At 49.8% G+C, this 17,665-nt stretch overlaps 1 protein-coding gene across 1 annotated transcript in view; it reads right to left on the reverse strand.

Moving 5' to 3' along the window:
• ZHX2 (zinc fingers and homeoboxes 2) overlaps positions 1-17,665 on the reverse strand; it is a 173,004-nt gene that overhangs the window by 111,527 nt on the left and 43,812 nt on the right. The window contains exon 2 of the mRNA XM_082674929.1: positions 9,750-9,886. The gene's annotated coding sequence lies outside the window, so the exon portion shown is untranslated. The remainder of the gene's footprint in view (positions 1-9,749; positions 9,887-17,665) is intronic.

A 17,665-nucleotide genomic window follows, 5' to 3' on the forward strand; every position in this document is an offset into this window, starting at 1 on the left:
TGCTTGGGGCTGAGGACCCAGCAGCCATCGAAACACAGTTTCTCCCGTCACAGACTCGAGTGTGACGGGGAAAGCACGCAATGCCACAAGCACATAAACATCCGGCGCCAGGTAGCAAGCTGTGCTTTGAAAAAGACAGGTCGAGAGGATGGAGATCTGTGGGGATGCCGGCTGAGCTATGACCCTGCGGTGGGCAGGGAAGGCCTCCGTGACAGCGTGTCTTTTAAGCACAGACTGAATGAAATGAGGCAGAAAACCACAAAGATAGCTGGGAAAAGAGTGTTCTAGGCTTAGAAAGTAGCAAGCACAAATGCAAGTGTGTGTGTGGGGGGGGGGGTGTTTTGTTCAAGGCTGGTGGCAGAGAGGAAGGTGATCACGTGGGCTTGGGGGTTACCATAAGGCCTTTGGCTTCTGCTCTGAGTGAGACGGGGGAACCATTGGAGGGTTTGGAGCAGGCGAGTGACAATCTGACCTGTGTTTTGAGGAGAGGAGACGGTCGGGGGTGTGTGCATGAAGTGAGGGAGGGGCGGCAGCTAAGGGACGAGCTGAGAGGACAGCCACCGGTGACTGCAGTGACCTACGTGAGAGACGATGGGGCTTGAACCGGGGGACGGGGGTGGAGGTGGCAGGAAGCAGCACCACGGTGCTGAATATAAGACTCCAGAGGTGCCCCTCACAGCCACCAAAATGGGAAGGGCGTCCCCTGGAGGGGTGCAACGTGGTGATACTGAAAGATGGTGGTCATACTGGGGATATATTTTGAAGGCAGAATAGACAGGACTTATAGATGGAATGAGGTGTGAGAGAAAAAGAGGAAACCAGGATTATTTAAAGGATGGAGTACACAGAGGTAACTACTGAGAGGTTGAAGAATGAGTCAAGAGTTAGTTTTAGACGTGTTCAGTTTGGGAAGCCTCTTCACAAGTGTTAGGGATGATGGTGATGGTGATGGTGATGGTGATGGTGGTGGTGATGATGGTGACAGCAGTGATGGTGGTGGTGATGGTAATGGTGGTGATGATGGTGATGGTGGTGATGATGGTGATGGTGACAGTTGTGACAGTGGTGGTGGTGGTAATGGTAGCGATGATGATGGTGATGGTGGTGATAATGGTAATGGTGATGATGGTGATGGTGGTGATGGGGGTGGTGATGATGGTGATGGTGGTGATAATGGTAATGGTGATGATGGTGATGGTGGTGATGGGGGTGGTGATGGTGATGGTGGTGATGGTGATGGTGGTGATGGTGATGGTGGCAGTTGTGACAGTGGTGGTGATGGTAATGGTGGTGATGGTGATGGTGGTGATGGCGGTGATGGTGATGGCGGTGATGGTGGTGGCGATGGTGATGGTGGTGATGATGATGGTGATTATGAAATGATGGCTTGCTGAGGATTATGACAAAAGCAAACACTGAGTGTTTGCTGTGTGATAGGCACGGCTCAAAGGACTTTAGACGTATAAACTTGTGTAGTCTCCATAACGGGATCTCCATTATCATCCTCATTTAATAAACCAGTGTAGTGGGTTGAATTGTGCCCCCTCCCCCACAAATGATATGTCTATGTCCTAGTCCCCAGAATCTGCAAATGTGACCTTATTTGAAAAGAGTCTTCCTAGGTGTAACTAAGTAAAGGATCTCAAGATGAGATCACCCTGGCTTATCCAAATGGGCCCTGGATTCAATGGCAAGTGTCCTAATAAGAAACACCTGGAGAAGAAACCCACAGACAGAAGAGAAGGTGATGTGAAGGCAGAGGTGGGGTTGGGAGTGACGCAGCCACAAGGAATACCAACAACTTCTAGAAGCTGGAAGAAGCAAGGAAGGGTTTTCTCCTAGCCTTTGGAGAGAGCCGCGTCCTGCTCACTCTTGCTTTTTGCACTTCTGGCCTCCAGCACTGTGAGAGATCAAATTTTTGTTGTTTTAAGTCATCACGTTTGTGGTCCTCTGTTATAGCAATCACAGGAAACCAACATAACAAGGAGAACCAGGCACAGAGATATTAACGTAACTTGCTCAAAGTCACACAGCAAGCAAGTAGCCCAGCTGGCAGCGTTTGCCTCCAGAGCGGCTCACTCGGTAGGTGAGTATTGTTCACTCTGTGTCTCCAAGGAGGAAATGGAGGTCAGAGCCTCAAGGCCACACCGAGGAACACAGCTGGTGAAAGGCAGTACCAGGCTCCCCTGAGTCTCTAGCAGGGAGGCCGGATGCCTTTCCCACTCTCGATCCCCACCTCTCCACTTTGAAAAATCCAGAAAGGCTCTTGTCCAGACCCTCTAATGCTTCTTGGCAGCCACCCCGTGCATCCAGGGCTTTGCCGGGAATCCCGTCCAATCTGGTGATTCCAATTTACAGCTGCTGGGTCCATGTACAAGTGACCCCAGAGACACCCTGGCGGGCTGGCGGCCTCAGTCAACAGATTTCAGTGGCACCAGGATTCACAGCAGTCACTCAGGAACGGCATATGATCTGGATTTCAAAACTGCCTCCTCTTTCTGTGATACTGACACTGAAAACCTCTCGGCTACCTCCCTACCAGGGACACGAGGACTGAGAAGGGAGGGCTGCTGGGGCAGGGCACACCGGCTGCCCCTGAACCTCTGCCAGCAGCTAAAATCAGTCTCTGAAGAAACAGTGATTGTCCATTTCCTCTCCCACTGATGCCCAGGAAAATATTTTACCGGACAAAACCCAAATATTGGGAATCCAGGGAAAACATCCTCCCTCCCTTTCCGCTCCCCCCGCCCCCGCGCCTCCTGCCTTGTCAAAGCTTCATCATTTTAAGAGAGATAGACAGTGGGACCTGCAACAAACAGGGCCTGTGAAGAGGGCCCAGGCCTCTTCCCACACAGAACCGCGCCCTTAGAGCACCTAATGAGAGGAGGGTAGTTAGTTTCGGGGTTGGGGTGGGAATCGGGGGCAGGGGGAGGTGTTCTATTTATGAAGAATACAATCATTACGTTCAGGTCGCTGGAGGGAGCCAGCGGGCTGGAACAAATTTGGGGGCTGGGGGAAAGGGAGGCAAGTGGCAAAGGCATGAGTGCAATGGCTGCCTGTGCTCTGTGACCACCTAGAGGGGTGGGATAGGGAGGGTGGGAGGGAGGGAGACGCAAGAGGGAAGAGATATGGGAACATAAGTATATGTATAACTGATTCACTTTGTTATAAAGCAGAAACTAGCACACCATTGTAAAGCAATTATACTCCAATAAAGATGTAAAAAAACCAAAAACAAAAAAACAAAAAAACCACAGGGCTGTCTCCCCCGGGGCTGGCTGGCCTCTGGGGGCCCAGGGGGCTCAGCGGGCCCCTGCTCTCTCCCCTGAGGAGCGCACGTACACAAGCACAACAACACACGTGTTCTTCCGATCAAACGCACACTCGCTCGTTCATTCCTCTTTGAGGACACATTTTAAACACAGTCACAGAACTGACCCTGCCCAAAGCGAACCACTGTCTCAACGAGGTCCCCGTGGCAGAGCCTGCACGTTCATCTCCACGATGCCCAAGACACGTGTGGAAGCCCTCCTCTGGAGCTGTCTTCAGAGTCAGGTTACAAGGCAACGCGTAAAACTGGGCGCATTATCGTTTAATCGCCCCTGATTCAGACCACCCTTCCCCGACAACTGTATTTCTAAAGGGCGTCAGTCCTGGTTCCACAGATGTGAGCCGTGAAGCCACCCTCAAAGGGCAGAGATTTGCCAACACCGAGGAGAACAGTGCGGTGTTGGGGGACGTTCTTGAATGTTCTTGGGGGTCTCGGAGGTTCCGAGCCAGGGCGCCACCTTGGGAATAAGGGGTAAACTTCCCAAAGGGGCGACCTGGGTGAACGCACCACCCCTTTGCATAGGTGGGCGCTGGGCATGATTATTTTTATTGTTTTCTAAAAGTCAGTTGTATAATGTCATGGCACCTGCTCTGGGCGTGGCCCTGGCCAGGCACATGGCAGCTGGAGAGTCACAAGGTACAGGGCAAGGCCTCTGTCTCCCTCTACCCAATGCGGGAGCCAAGACTCACACCTGCGGAGTCACCTGCGATGGCAGGGGTGGGGCCCGGGATGGCTGGAGAAGGGTGCCGTGAGGGCGGGGGTCAGGGAAGGAGGAGGTGGAGGCGGGGTCTGAACCCCACTTCAAAGAATGTGGCCGGGCTTCCCTGGTGGCGCAGTGGTTGAGAGTCCGCCTGCCGATGCAGGCGACGCGGGTTCGTGCCCCGGTCTGGGAAGATACCACATGCCGCGGAGCGGCTGGGCCCGTGAGCCATGGCCGCTGAGCCTGCGCGTCTGGAGCCTGTGCTCCGCAACGGGAGAGGCCACAACAGTGAGAGGCCCGCGTGATGAGCGGCAGGGGGCACCGGGACAGGAGGCAGGGAGGGGACAGGCTCCGAGCGGTCCTGGATGGTGTGTTCAACCTACCTCACAGGGGATGGGGACTTGCAAGGGAGAGAAGGGGGAGATGGGGGAGGAGAATTTCAAAGGGATCCAGGCCCGGCAGCAGCCTTCCCGGCTCACTTTGGATCCCTTCTGAGCGTGGCATCCAGAAATACCGCGCATCCTACACAGCTCGGAGTTGATTCCACTGCTGAGAGTGTACGACGCAGTTTCACTGTGCCTCAGTTTCTCTATCTAGAAACTAACCATACAAACAACAATAGCTACTGTTCACCGGCCAGCCCCATTCCAAGGACCTCAACTCTTAATCTAGCCATGCCATAGTTACGTCACTTTTACACGCTCTTGGCTACTGTAGGCCTCCGGCTCTCAGAGCTTAACATGCTGTTTATCTCACCTCAGAGATTGTGGAAGGCTAAAATCAAATAATGCATATAAAAGAGGTCTTTTAATTAAATGACACTCCACCAAAGCTCATTATTATTGTCGATGTTATTAGCATTTTACTAGGCTTCGTCGACCTCAGGGTAAAGGTTATTTAAGGCCTGAGTACAACATTAAAAAAAAAAGCATCACTTTCAAACATTAGCAGAGGAAAGATCCCGTGGAGACCGGCAAAAGAAAAAGTTACCCAAAGCCTGAAACACGAGAAGGCAGGACATGGGGGTTTTTGTTTGTTTCTTGTACGGGCCACAACGTTCTCAGAAGAGGTCATTAATGGCTTTCTGGTTCCTTGGCGGCTGAAGGAACACAGCACCTTGCCATCGGCGGCATTTTTCACAGAACAGCTGCCCGGGGGTGGACCCGAGTGCACCCAGCTCACATGAAGCATTTATTCAATGCCCAGGAGCAAGTGAATACGACCTGCTCTCTGCCATCAGAAGGCCCAGTGTTTGGAATAAGATACCCTCCTTCCAAAAACAAATGCAAGTAGAGCCCCTGATTCGCCCCTCCCCCCCCACCTCTGAAACCTGTTCCTCCGCAGACGTCCCCACCGTCAACCGCGCATCGACCCACTGGGAAGCTGGAAGCCATCCTTGGTTCTCCCTCTTCATCAACATCCACGGCCAACCCACCCTAAGGCCATCTTGTGACCTCCACTCTCTGACCCACCTTCTCTTTATCTCCGTGAGCGCTGTTATCATTTCTTGCCTGAACGTCCAAAGCCACCTCCCAAGTGGCCTCCTTGGTTCCACTTTTGCTCTCTCCCTTCTCTACCAAGAGATCTTCTAAAAATGTACATAATATTGCAGTACTTTCCTGCTTAAGCACACTGAACTCAGAGCAATCCAAATTTCTTTACCAAATCCTACAAGGCCCAGTGGGATGCGGTTCCTGACTGTCTTTCCCACTCAGCATCAGCGTGAAACTGTCTTCTCTCCCCCGAGGAATGGGCAGAATCATACTTACCTTCCAGGACGGTTGTGAGGCCACTAGGAGTGGGGAATACCTAAAACTGCTCTGTAAACCAGAAAATGCTGTACAGTGTAACCTCTATTCCATTATAATTGGGCTTTTGTGTTTTGACTCCTGTTTTCATGGTTTCCAGTTCATTAATACCTTTCATTGTTTGCAATTTTATATCCTTTTCAGATATAAGGATATTTATATGCACAAGGTAGTACTGAAAACTACCATGCCAGCATCTTGGTATTCCAAAGATAACAGCCCAGCTACGGTGTGCTTAAAACCTCGACAATATTTGTTCTTCCCAGGGCAGAAAATCAAAGTTTTAACTATGCAGTCAGATTGCCAGAGGCCTAGAGAGAGATCTCATTTAAATGATGAACCAGTTCATTCTCTCACGAAAATGATGCAAGAATGTGATCTTCAACATCTCTCCAACATTTTCAGTAGCAGCAGATAATGTTTATTAAGCCCCTACTTTGTACCAGTCCCTGTATCAAACACTTTTAATGCTTTACCTTTGTTAATCCTGACAGCAACATTAAGAGGTGTTATAATTGTCCAGACGAGGAAGGTGAAGCTCAGAGAGGTTAAGTAACTTACCTAAGGGCACACCGCTAATGAGAAATGTTCAATCCTCTATTTTAATAGCCCATGTTCTTTTGTTCTACCCTATGTGTGTTGCAGGCAGGAGAACCAGGAATGTGTCTATCTGTGAAAGGGGAAGAGGGATAATTGGGAGATGGGGGTTTAGGCAAGTACAAGGCCACCAAGCCCTATGGATGCAAGGGATTTGGGGCAGTAGACTCTCCTTAACTTCAAGCTTCACTCCTCCGAGACTTTCGTTCTATCTTGCAAAGTTAGACGATGCCCAACAGGTTTCCCCATAATCAGTGAAAAAGAGTATAAGTCTCTCCTGTGAAGGGTAGTCACTGCCTTTTTGTTATTTACACCAAGAAATGTGTGTGTGCATGCATGTGTCTGTGTGTGTCTGAGAGACAGACAGAGAGGCAGAGAAGGCGCTCTGGCCAGAGAGATTCCCAGAGAAGTTCTCCTGTCACTGCACTCACTGTTTGCCAAACAATCACCCACATGGAAATAGCAACAGGACCACCAGGGCAATACCCTCCTTCTACTGTCAGTTCTCTAGTGCCCCAAAACTCGCTGTGCAACTTCATGCAAGTTACCTCCTCCCTCTGGGCCTCGGGTTTCTCATCAGTAAAGCAAAACATCTAGATTCCTAGAATTTCATCCAGCTTTCAGACTGGAGGGATGCTCTCAGATCCATGATCTCTTTTTTTTTTTTTCTTTTGCAGTACGCGGGCCTTTCACTCCTGTGGCCTCTCCCGTTGCGGAGCACAGCCTCAGCGGCCACGGCTCACGGGCCCAGCCGCTCCGTGGCACGTGGGATCTTCCCGGACCGGGGCACGAACCCGCGTCCCCTGCATCGGCAGGCGGACTCCCAACCACTGCGCCACCAGGGAAGCCCCCACGATCTCTTTTGCTATCACTACCTCCCTGAGGAGACGGGTAAGTCAGACTGGCCATGGGAGGCTGGGGGAAGGTGCCATGGTTGAGTGAAAGATCCTGGACCAGAGCTATTGACTTTCGACGCCAATTCCAATGTCAGTAGACTCCACCAAGCTGCCTTCAAGGGTGCGGACAGAGCCTGTGCAGGACCTATGCGTGTCTGTCCTCTTAAAACAGAAAGGATAGCACGCCGAAGCCACTGTGTGGGGGGCTCTGGCCACGCCAATGGATCAGTGTTTGAGGGCAGTTCCTTCGTTTATTCCCTCCTCCCTCCCTCCCTCCCTCCCTCTCTCCCTTCCTTCCTTTTCTTTGCAGAGGGAAGAGAACAGGTAGAAGTAGGAGATGCCGCCCAAAAGGTGTGGATGGCTTGAAAAACCTGAGATCCCTGCCAGACATAAAAATAACTGAAAACAAGACAAAACAACACACACACAAGCATGATCTGTGCTGTGTGTGTGTGTGTGTGTCTGTGTTGGCGAATGGTAAGATTAAAGAGCTAAGTGTGGAAAAAGCCCTCATGGCCACTTGTATTTCCTAGTTACTCTGTGTTTTATATGTTTGCACAAATCAATGAGCTTCCTATTAAACAACAGGCCAATTTTCACATGTTAGAGGGAAAGAAGCTCCCCCACTAAGACGCACCAGCTGGGAGAGTTGAACTCACGACTCAACCTTTTCCACGTCTATCTGTTCCCTGGGATCCGGTACCAACAGTTCTACTATTCCAGGGCGCTTACAGGCAAACAGAACATTGGCCAGGCCAGAACCCACGCAGAACCCCAGTAGGCTGGGATCCAGCAGCAGACCACCGTTTTCACCCCAGGAGCTCAGCCTTCAAGAGCTGCAACGGTCCCCGCTTACACGAGGGGTCCCTTCAAAGTGGGTGAAACGAGATGCGCAGCAAGCAGGCTGTCCCGCGGGTGTGAACCAAGGGCCACCGCCGGCAGGGCACAATTTGTGGGGAACTAATGAAAGCCTCCTCCAACCCCAAATCCCACCCCCAACCTGGGTGGTGACCCCTCTCTGAACCTGGCTGGAAACTCTCCTGACACTCCAGGCAGAGACAAAGAGAGGCCTCGTGGGGTAAAGGAAATAGCCCAAGCTTCCCTCTAGAAAGTCCTCGTGGTATTTGTAGCAAGTGCAATCTCAGACGATCACTTAATCTCATCCTTTGTTTTTGAATCTGCAAACCCTATATAATAATGAGAGACATGGATTGTAGACTTCTAGCACAGGGCCTGGCATGTAGTGTGTATCATACTAAATGGTAGCTGTTATTATAATATCTCAATAATTTCGAAGGTCTCTGTTAAAAGTTCATGTGCTGACAGGACTGCTCCGCCCCGGCCGTCGCCCACGAGTAAAGATGCCTTTGCTGGCTGGCTCGGGAAATGAGCTAGGGCAGTGGTTCTCCAAGCGTGGTTCCCTGCATCACCTGGGAATTCGTTTGAAGTGCGCATTTGTGGACCCCCCTCTGAACTACTGAATCAGAAATTCTGGGGGTGGTGCCCAGTCATTTCGCACCCCCGCCCCGTGACTCTGACGCCTGCCAAAGCTGGAGAACTATTGAGCTCAGCAATGACTGCCAAGTCTGGCTGATGAGCAGAATTTCCTGGGAGTGTTTAGAGGAGAAAGGCAGGTCCCTGGGCCCATCTCCCAGGGACTCAGAGTCATCAGGTTCTGGGAAGCTGCCTGGGAGTCAGCATTTTAACAGGCTCCTCAGGGGATTCCACTGAGCTAGAGGTTGGGTTTGTTGGGGAGAGGGGAGCACAGAGGCTGGGGGAGACCCAGGGATGGGGCTTCCTGGGAAGGGACTGGGAGGGCAGGCCTGGCAGAGCTGGGGGTGCTGAGATGTAAGACACACTGGAGACCAAAGTTCTCATAGTTCTATAGATTATGAGATGGAAACTTCTACCATCTTCTCATTTTCCATCCAGGGAAACTGAGCTCCAAAGAGAAGTGACTATTCTAAGTCCATGCAGCTCATGCTTGGAAGAGCTGGGACTGGAGCCAGGGGTCTCCCTTCCAGAGCCAGCGCCCTTTCCACCGAGCCCCACAAGCTCACGCTCACGTGTTCCCTCCCTCTCAGCATCTCTCTCTGCGCTGAGCACTGAATCCACGCGCATTCCCTCAGTGTTGACCGTGAGGGTGAGATCTAGGGAGGAGTTGGAGTCAGACCTCAGACCTGAGTGCAAATCTAGCCTCAGTCACTGAGTAGCTGAGCCATCAAGTCACCCTCTCAAGGCCTCAGTTGCCATATCTGTAAAATGGGGATAAAATCTGACGTCACAAAGCTGCCGAGCAGGTCAGCAGCCGATGACTCAGGCGAAGGTGTTTCCAAGCTGTCCATCACCCCCACAAGCACAGGGGCTAGAGAAGAAGGAGCAGGGCTCACTATGACCTCTTGCCTAGAAGCACTTACCATCTAGCCGAGGCAGAAGAAACACACTCAAGGCAACTGGAGAACGAGGAAGCGCTCAGCTCCACGCCGAGTGCAAGGTCACGCTTCAGTGCCTCTGCTCGGGCGCCGCTCTGCCTGGAACACAGGCCCCCAACACCCTGTGGGTACAAGAATCCCCGGTCATTAGGCTCACAGTCTGGACCTGACTTTCCCCACCCGTGAGGGCAGGAAGTAAAGCTCGTTCGGCTCTGTGGCCCCAGAGTGTCTACATCTCAAAGGTGCGCTCAGGAAGTGGCTGATGCAGGTAGGGAGGCTTCTGGTCAGAGGGGCCTTAGAGACCTGGAAGGGCCTTTTCAGGGGGGCCCGTGCCTCAGAGAATTCCTGTAATGCCCCACTGGGGCAAGCATAGTGGGGACAAGGGCTTCAAACCAGCCAGAAGCCATCAGCCGACTCCTGGCCCTCCTACAGGCCCCCAGCATGTCTCTCATCCACCCCAGGGACCAAGGCTCTCAGGTGGGGTTGGCGGTTCCTTCACAGTCAGGAGGGGAGGAAAGTGAAACAGGAAGCATCAGCTCCACGCGAAGCGGCACCGAGATCTACAGAATAAGGGAAGACACTAAGCAAGGGGCAGGCGCACAGGAAACAGCGATCCAAACTAGGGCTCCCGAGGATCTGGTCATTTGTTTCTCCTGTTTCTCCCTCTTCCGGTCTGGAGGATCCAAGGAGGTGTCCAGAGGGAACAGGGCACTGCAGAGTGAAGAGCTCTAGAGACGGGACATTTCTCCCACTGCCCCTAGGAGCAGTGTGGCCTTGATCATACCACGTCAGTTCTCAGGGCCTTTAAAATGGGTACCAGGTGAATAAGGAACTGATGGATCGTTTTCCCCTGGAGGATAAAGCAAAGAACACAGCTCGCAGGGTGAATGCCCCTGGTCAAGCCAAGCAAAACAGGTTCAAAGCTGGCTCTGGGTCATGGCTGTGGTCTCTCCGTGGAAAACTGATAATAACAATGATGGTGTTGAGGGTGACAGCTCGTCTTTGCTGAGTGTGTCCTGGGCACCAGGAGCCGGGCAAGCACTTTTCATTCATTACGCTGTTCAATCCTCGCAATGACCCTTACGGCGGATACTATCGTTATTGCCATTTTACAGTTGGGAAAACTGATACTCAGAGAAGTTACACCTGGGATCGTGGTCTGGTGGGTGGGGGAGGCAGGATTTGAACCCAGGCTGCCGGATTCCAGAGCCCACCTACTTTCCTACTGGAATCTTCTGAACCTGCGAGTCAGTATTCCACAGCTGGGAAATATGGGAGGATCTAGAAAGGCAATTACAATAATCACGTTCTAGACCCAGGACTAAGTCTGGAAAGAAAGATCACATTTGGAGCAAAAATTCAAAGTCTGCTGAATTATTCGCAGTACAGGAAACACAACTCAGAGACTTGGTTTAAATAGGCAGATCGGGTGTCCTGGAGGCAGCCCAGGCCTTCAGGGTAGACACCCTGGATTCTCGGCCACTGCCCCCACGCACCAGCCTGCTTAGCTGGGGTCAGGCAGCTGCTCTCCAGTCCATTTTCTCATCCATCAGTTATGCCAGGATATTCCTGCCTTCACCACCTCGCAGGTGGGCCCAGGTTAGCTGAGTCCCAGCAATGTCCACCTTCTTTCACCCCCAATTTTAAAAGATTTTGTCTCTCATACAGTAATTAGTTTCTCCATTAACAAAACAGCGAAGCATTTGTGTAAGTGCCAAAGTTTCTGATCAAAACAAAGTAACCGGGCTTCCCTGGTGGTGCAGTGGTTGAGAGTCCGCCTGCCGATGCAGGGGACGTGGGTTCGTGCCCCAGTCCGGGAAGAGCCCACATGTCGCGGAGCGGCTGGGCCCGTGAGCCATGGCCGCTGAGCCTGCGCGTCCGGAGCCTGTGCTCTGCAACGGGAGAGGCCACAACAGTGAGAGGCCCGCGTACCGCAAAAAAAAACCAAACCAAAAGATCCCCAAAGTAACCATTGTCACCCACTTCCAGCCCAGAGCGAAAACAAAACAACCCCCAAACCCCCTACCACACCACAATATTTTTAGGCAGCCAGTGCCACTGTATCCTGGGTACTGTACAACGTCCACTGGTTTCTGGAATACTGACTCCCATTATGTGGACTTTTAGGAAAACACTGGCCTAAACAATTTCTGAGGTCTCCTCCAGCACCAAGTTCAACAAGTCTACAAAATCGATGCTGTCTCTTCGTGTGCTTGGCTAATTGTGAATGTCTAGTCACCGTTCTTCTTTTGTTTGCTCAGTCCTAGAAATGCAAAACCAGGGAGGACCCTTGGAGTCTAAAGGAGGTCATCTAAGGATACCCGTTGCGCAGGCCTCTGCCACTTCACACCGAGGGTGGAAAACACAGGGAACTCCTTGGGCCCGAGAGGCTGTAGCAGCTAAAACTATAAACAAGTTCAATAAGTGTTTAGATGGACTCACGGAGGAGGGGACGACGGGTGAGGGGAATTAGGAGCATCAGGTCTCGTCCTTATACCCCTGCAGCTTTCCGTTTCCTGCTAGCAATACAGTATCTGGCGGGCAGAACACTGACGGTTCCACTGACAGCATAGCTGATGTTCTCATGCAAGGAGATTAAAAGAGGAAGGAAAACAAACAAAGAAAAAAAGAAACGAGTGTATATGATAGTTTCCTGCTTTGACATCTAACTTCTACGATCAGAAAAAAAAGAAAAATTTCCATTGTCGGAAATTTAGAAATAGAAGAGGAAACATAATCTCTGATTCCATGTCTAAGGATTAACTGCATTAACATTTTGCTATGTTTCCATCTGTGTGCCTGTTGTTGTTTTTTTTTTTGCGGTACGCGGGCCTCTCACTGTTGTGGCCTCTCCCGTTGCGGAGCACAGGCTCCGGACGCGCAGGCTCAGCGGCCATGGCTCACGGGCCCAGCCGCTCCGCAGCATGTGGGATCTTCCCAGACCGGGGCACGAACCCCTGTCCCCTGCATTGGCAGGCGGACTCTCAACCACTGCGCCACCAGGGAAGCCCTGTGTGTCTGTTTTTTAAAAAATAAAAACTCTATGTACAACATGTATCCTGCGTTTTTCATTTAACATTGAAAAGAATCACATTACTTAATAGACATACTGTTGACTTAAGGATTTCTACTACTTATTTACTTAAGAATGAATTTATTTAATCGTTGAATTATTTTATCATTCACCTCTTGTTGGACATTGTTTTTCTTTTCCTAATTTTCTACCGTATAAATAATGCTGGGATAGACATGCCTACTGACTTCTCTTTGGAGAAATAACAGTAAATCTCAAAATCTTGGAGTGCACCATTTAATAAGTTTCTCTTACACAGACGAAGGGCAGGTGAGGGACAGGCTGGCGAGGACTTCCCCAGGGAGCCCTGAGTCTTGCTACAATACCATTTTAAAGGCTCAGTGCTTCTGGTACTCCCCCATCCCGCCGTTTCCCCTCCTTCTCCACAGCTATTTATTCATGCTGAAGACTCTTGCCTTGGTCCCTGCAAAACAGAGCGCTTAGAGAGCTAAAGAGACCCGCAGAGAGCTGAAGAGACTCGCAGCCACAATAAGGACCTACAGGATAGCACAGGGAACTCTCCTCAATACTCTGTAATGGCCTATATGGGAAAAGAACCTAAAAAAGAGTGGATATATGTATATGAAGAACAGATTCACTTTGCTGTACACCTGAAACTAACACAACATTGTAAATCAATTATACCCCAATGAAAATTAAAAAATAAAATAAAATTAAAATAAAATTATATATACTAAAAAAAAAAGACATTCGCAGCCACTGGGCTGCAGCTTCCCAGGACGTGGCCCTTATTAGAAATGCAAATCCTCAGCTAACAAACCCCAAACACCCAGCTCACCAGCCCCCCTCGCCGCCTGCCCGGTCGGGTGGCCCCTGTCTTCCATTTTACCTGAATGGGCTGAAAGGGAGTTGGCTGGGCTGTGGATGAGTCATCTGAGAAGGAAAGGGTCTGCCTGAAATGGAATCGTCTCCTCGGGGTTTCAGTTTTACCCAATAAGAGGAAGTCAGTTCCTTTCTTCCTAGCCTTAACTCTACTAAAAGCCATTAAGCACTGCCAGGGACAGGAGACATTTATCTGTTGGTGAGCGTGAATGCAGTGTTCTGTACCTCCAGCTGGGATGGAAATTAAGCTGTTTACTTGGTGGCCACCCCAAGGGACCGAAAGGAAGCTCTAACGTGATGGTACTTCTGAAATGCATTTTTAAAATCTCAAAGTCTCGGCCTCCATTCCTGCCTGTAAAATCATCAGGAATTTGCAAAGTTCATTTAGCTGAATTACACCCTGACCAGCACTGACCACCAAATGCAAATGGGGTGACCAGCAGGTGACCTCACCGAACCGGTTCTTGTTTTGGAAAGGGTGGTGGGCATCTGAAGGCTGTTGCGGTTGCAGTCAGGCTAGCTTTTACGATAACCAAGATCAAAGGGAGGTTTGGTCTGGTTTCCCAGGTGCGCTTCCTCTGCGTGTTCAGTCACATTCAAAACTTCACATGATAGAGTCCCTTTATGTAGGGCAGACCACCCCCACAATATGTCTCAGTGACGTATTGATTACTTTGAATGAAAGTTACTTGAGAAACAGCCAGTGGCAAGAAATGACATTTAAAAAACCCATTCTGATCCCCAACTTTCCCCCTGAAAGTGGGGCATAAATCTCCCATGTGAAGGTACCCTCCCTATATCAGGAGGATAGAAAACATCCTTCTCACCAGAGTTAGGAAAGTCAAGGCTAATAAAGCTATAGAAACAAACTTTGTTACTTCTTCATTAGTCCGCTACCCCAAGCACAAGCCCCTTTGTTTTGCTCTATCTTCACAAAGAACTGTTTCTTCTTTGTCAAAAAGTGATATATAAACAGCCTGCTTTGGTCACTTGAGGGAGGGCATCCCGTTTCTACAGAACCTCCATGCTTATGAATAAAACTGGCTTTTTCTCCTGTTAATTGGTCATGTGTCAATTTAATGATTAGACCAGACAAAAGAACTCAAGAGGGGTAGGGGGAAATTTCCCCCTTTCCGTCCCCCTCGACGTGGCATGAGCAGGTTCTCCCTGTCTAGAACGACAAGCTCACTTCCTCATCAACAGAATTCCCTTCACAATTGGTCCATGCCATTCCTTCTGCCAGTCTGGGGGCCATTGCTACTTCAAAATGCCACTCCAAACTTACCTTTTACATGCAGAAAACCTGTCAGGCTGAATTCCATCTGAGGTCATTTATTTTGTATCCTTTTGGCGCTCTTAACACTCAGAGCCCTCAACATGACTTTGCTTGTACATTTGGTCTCACCCCTAAGCTCCTTAGCACTGGAAGGTGGAGCCAGTCTTTTATGTTTGGTCCCTGCTATACTGAATGTTTGTGTCCCCCACCAAAATCTATATGTTAAATCCTAATGCCCAAGGGTGATGGTATTAGGAGGTTGGGGCCTTAGAGAGGTAATTAGGTCATAAGGATGGGGTCCTCATGAATGGGATTAGTGCCTTTACAAAAGAGACCCCAGAGAGCTCCCTTGCCCCTTCCTCCATGTGAAGACACAGCGAGAAGACAGCCATCTATAAACCAGGAAGTGGGCCCTCACCAGATACTGAACCTGACAGCCCCTTGATTTTGGACTTTAAGCCCACAGAACTGTGAGAAATAAGTTTCTGTTGTTTATGAGCCATATACCCAAAACACCATAGACTCAGTCCATGGCATTTTGTTATAGCAGCCCAAAGGGACTAAGGGTCCCAACAGTGCTTAAGTAGAGAGACTCTTGCCCTGCTCCTAGAATAAGGTGGGAGAGTTTTCATATTGTTCTTATTCTTATTTTCTAATTTATATGAATGTATATGTGCGCATATCCTTCTAAAGGGAATATAAACACGTTAAATAAATTCTGAAAAGTACAGTTCCAACCACTCTAACCACTGTTGTAAGTTCTTAAAGTTCTTTAGTGAGAGTAAAAGGTAACGGGCCTCGCTTACATGCGAATTCTGCAGTCAAACAAATGATTTTGGATTTGCAGATTTGGAGTTAAAGGTGTATCATAAGATGCCCTTGGTAGTGTAGTGGTGATTAAGAGGATGCACTCTGTCTGCGTTGAATTCTGGCTCAGCCACTCAACAGCTGTGTGACTTTGGGCAAGTTACTTAACGTCTCTGACTTTGGGCATACCCAGATTCTTTAAAAAATGTCCTTCTACTACACATACCCTTTATATATTCCTCGTTTTACCTAATGTCCCATGCAAGTATCTACCCTTATTATTACACAGTTCTCATAACCAACATTAAAATAGTCGTGCAATATTCTAGTCAATCACTGGTGCAGAGTTAAGTAAATGTTTTCTAACTTTTTGCTGAAATTCAGTATTTCAATGACTGTTTAAAAGAAGATCAATACCCTCAATCTGTGGGATCAATGAATTAGTATCTGCCATCTCCTGGATACTCTGTGTAAAACAGAAGCCAGCCCACAAGACCCTGGTAGACCCCAAACCCACTGTACTTTATGTTCCCAATGAGAACAACCTGGCACTAGTCATCCAAGAGCCCATTTACATATACAATCCATCATCCTCAGGGAGGGGTGGGGAAAATATCAGATGAAATAGACCATGCAGCCCTTCGGGGCAGCACCGCCCTGCCCCCCACCCCATCCCATAGTCCATCTCGGCCCACGTGCACTGGGGGTGCCTCCGTGCATCCACTCCCATCCGTACCCCGCACAGTCATCTCACGACAGCACGGGCGGCTCTCCGTCAAACAGGTGTGTTGTGGGAGGGCGTCTCCTGAGGTTCCGCGGTCAGACACTGGGGGCAACACTTCAGTCATGGCTTTCCCCGTAGTCCCAGGTTTTGGTTTTTCTTTCGATCAGTCCTCTCATTCTTTTTCCACACAACGACCCAGGCTGAGCTGGTTTGAGGACACACCCTCCCTTACGGCAGTCGCTCCTGAGGGATGTGTGTAGGAGGAGGACACACACACACACTCACGCACGCACACACACTCTACAGGAATTTTTGCTTCATTCCTCCTGAGCCCAGGTCTGTGTTTCTGCCCTGAGGTCAGAGCTGCCCTCCCCACAGACATCAGCGCCCACTTCACAGAAGTCCCTTTGTTCCACGCACACTGCACCTCACTCTTGACCGGAACCTTCTACCTGCCCCCCCAGGGCTCTCCTCTGTTCCAGCTCTTTTCTCCCTCATCTTGTCTCTGTTCTTAATACTTTCCAGGGGCTGTTGGCCCCATCCTACCATTTCCTGATCACTTGCTTATGGATTCTCTCCTTTTTTTCCCTAAAGATTCTGATTCTGAAGTCTGATCTGGGGCACCCTGGGCCTCAGTTTTCTCATCAGTAAAACAGGGTTATGTTAGTACTGACCTGCTCCCCAGAGATGTGTGAGGATTAAAGGAGATAATACAGGTACAGCACCGGGCACAGCGCTTGGCTCCAAGAAAGCACGCAAATGTTAGCAATTATTACCTTTATCATTATCATCATTAATTAGAATAATGAATAACAACCCTCGGTTTTTCTAAAAAGCCGGAGGTTCTCCCATAACTTGTCATTCCTACATTCCTCCATCTCAGACTTCCTAACCTCCCCCTAGGAATCCTACTCAACCCCACACCCTGATCTCCTGATTGGTTTTCTTTTCTCTGGACTTGAAAAAAATAACAAATCTGGATTAAGAGTCAGGAGATCTGAATTCTACTGTCATGAAAGAGTGAAAAGGGCTTGTGACCCTGGGCAAGTAATAGTCTTTCTGGGTTCCATCTCCTTCACCTGAAAAATGAGGAGATTGGACCAGAATAGCATTTTCCCAAGCATGTTCTGGAAGCTTCCATCACACTCGTGCTCCCCCCGCCCCCCGCCCTGAGCCCC

This window comes from Grampus griseus, assembly GCF_964374135.1.
Source record: "Grampus griseus genome assembly, chromosome: 17".
Classification (NCBI taxonomy): domain Eukaryota; kingdom Metazoa; phylum Chordata; class Mammalia; order Artiodactyla; family Delphinidae; genus Grampus; species Grampus griseus.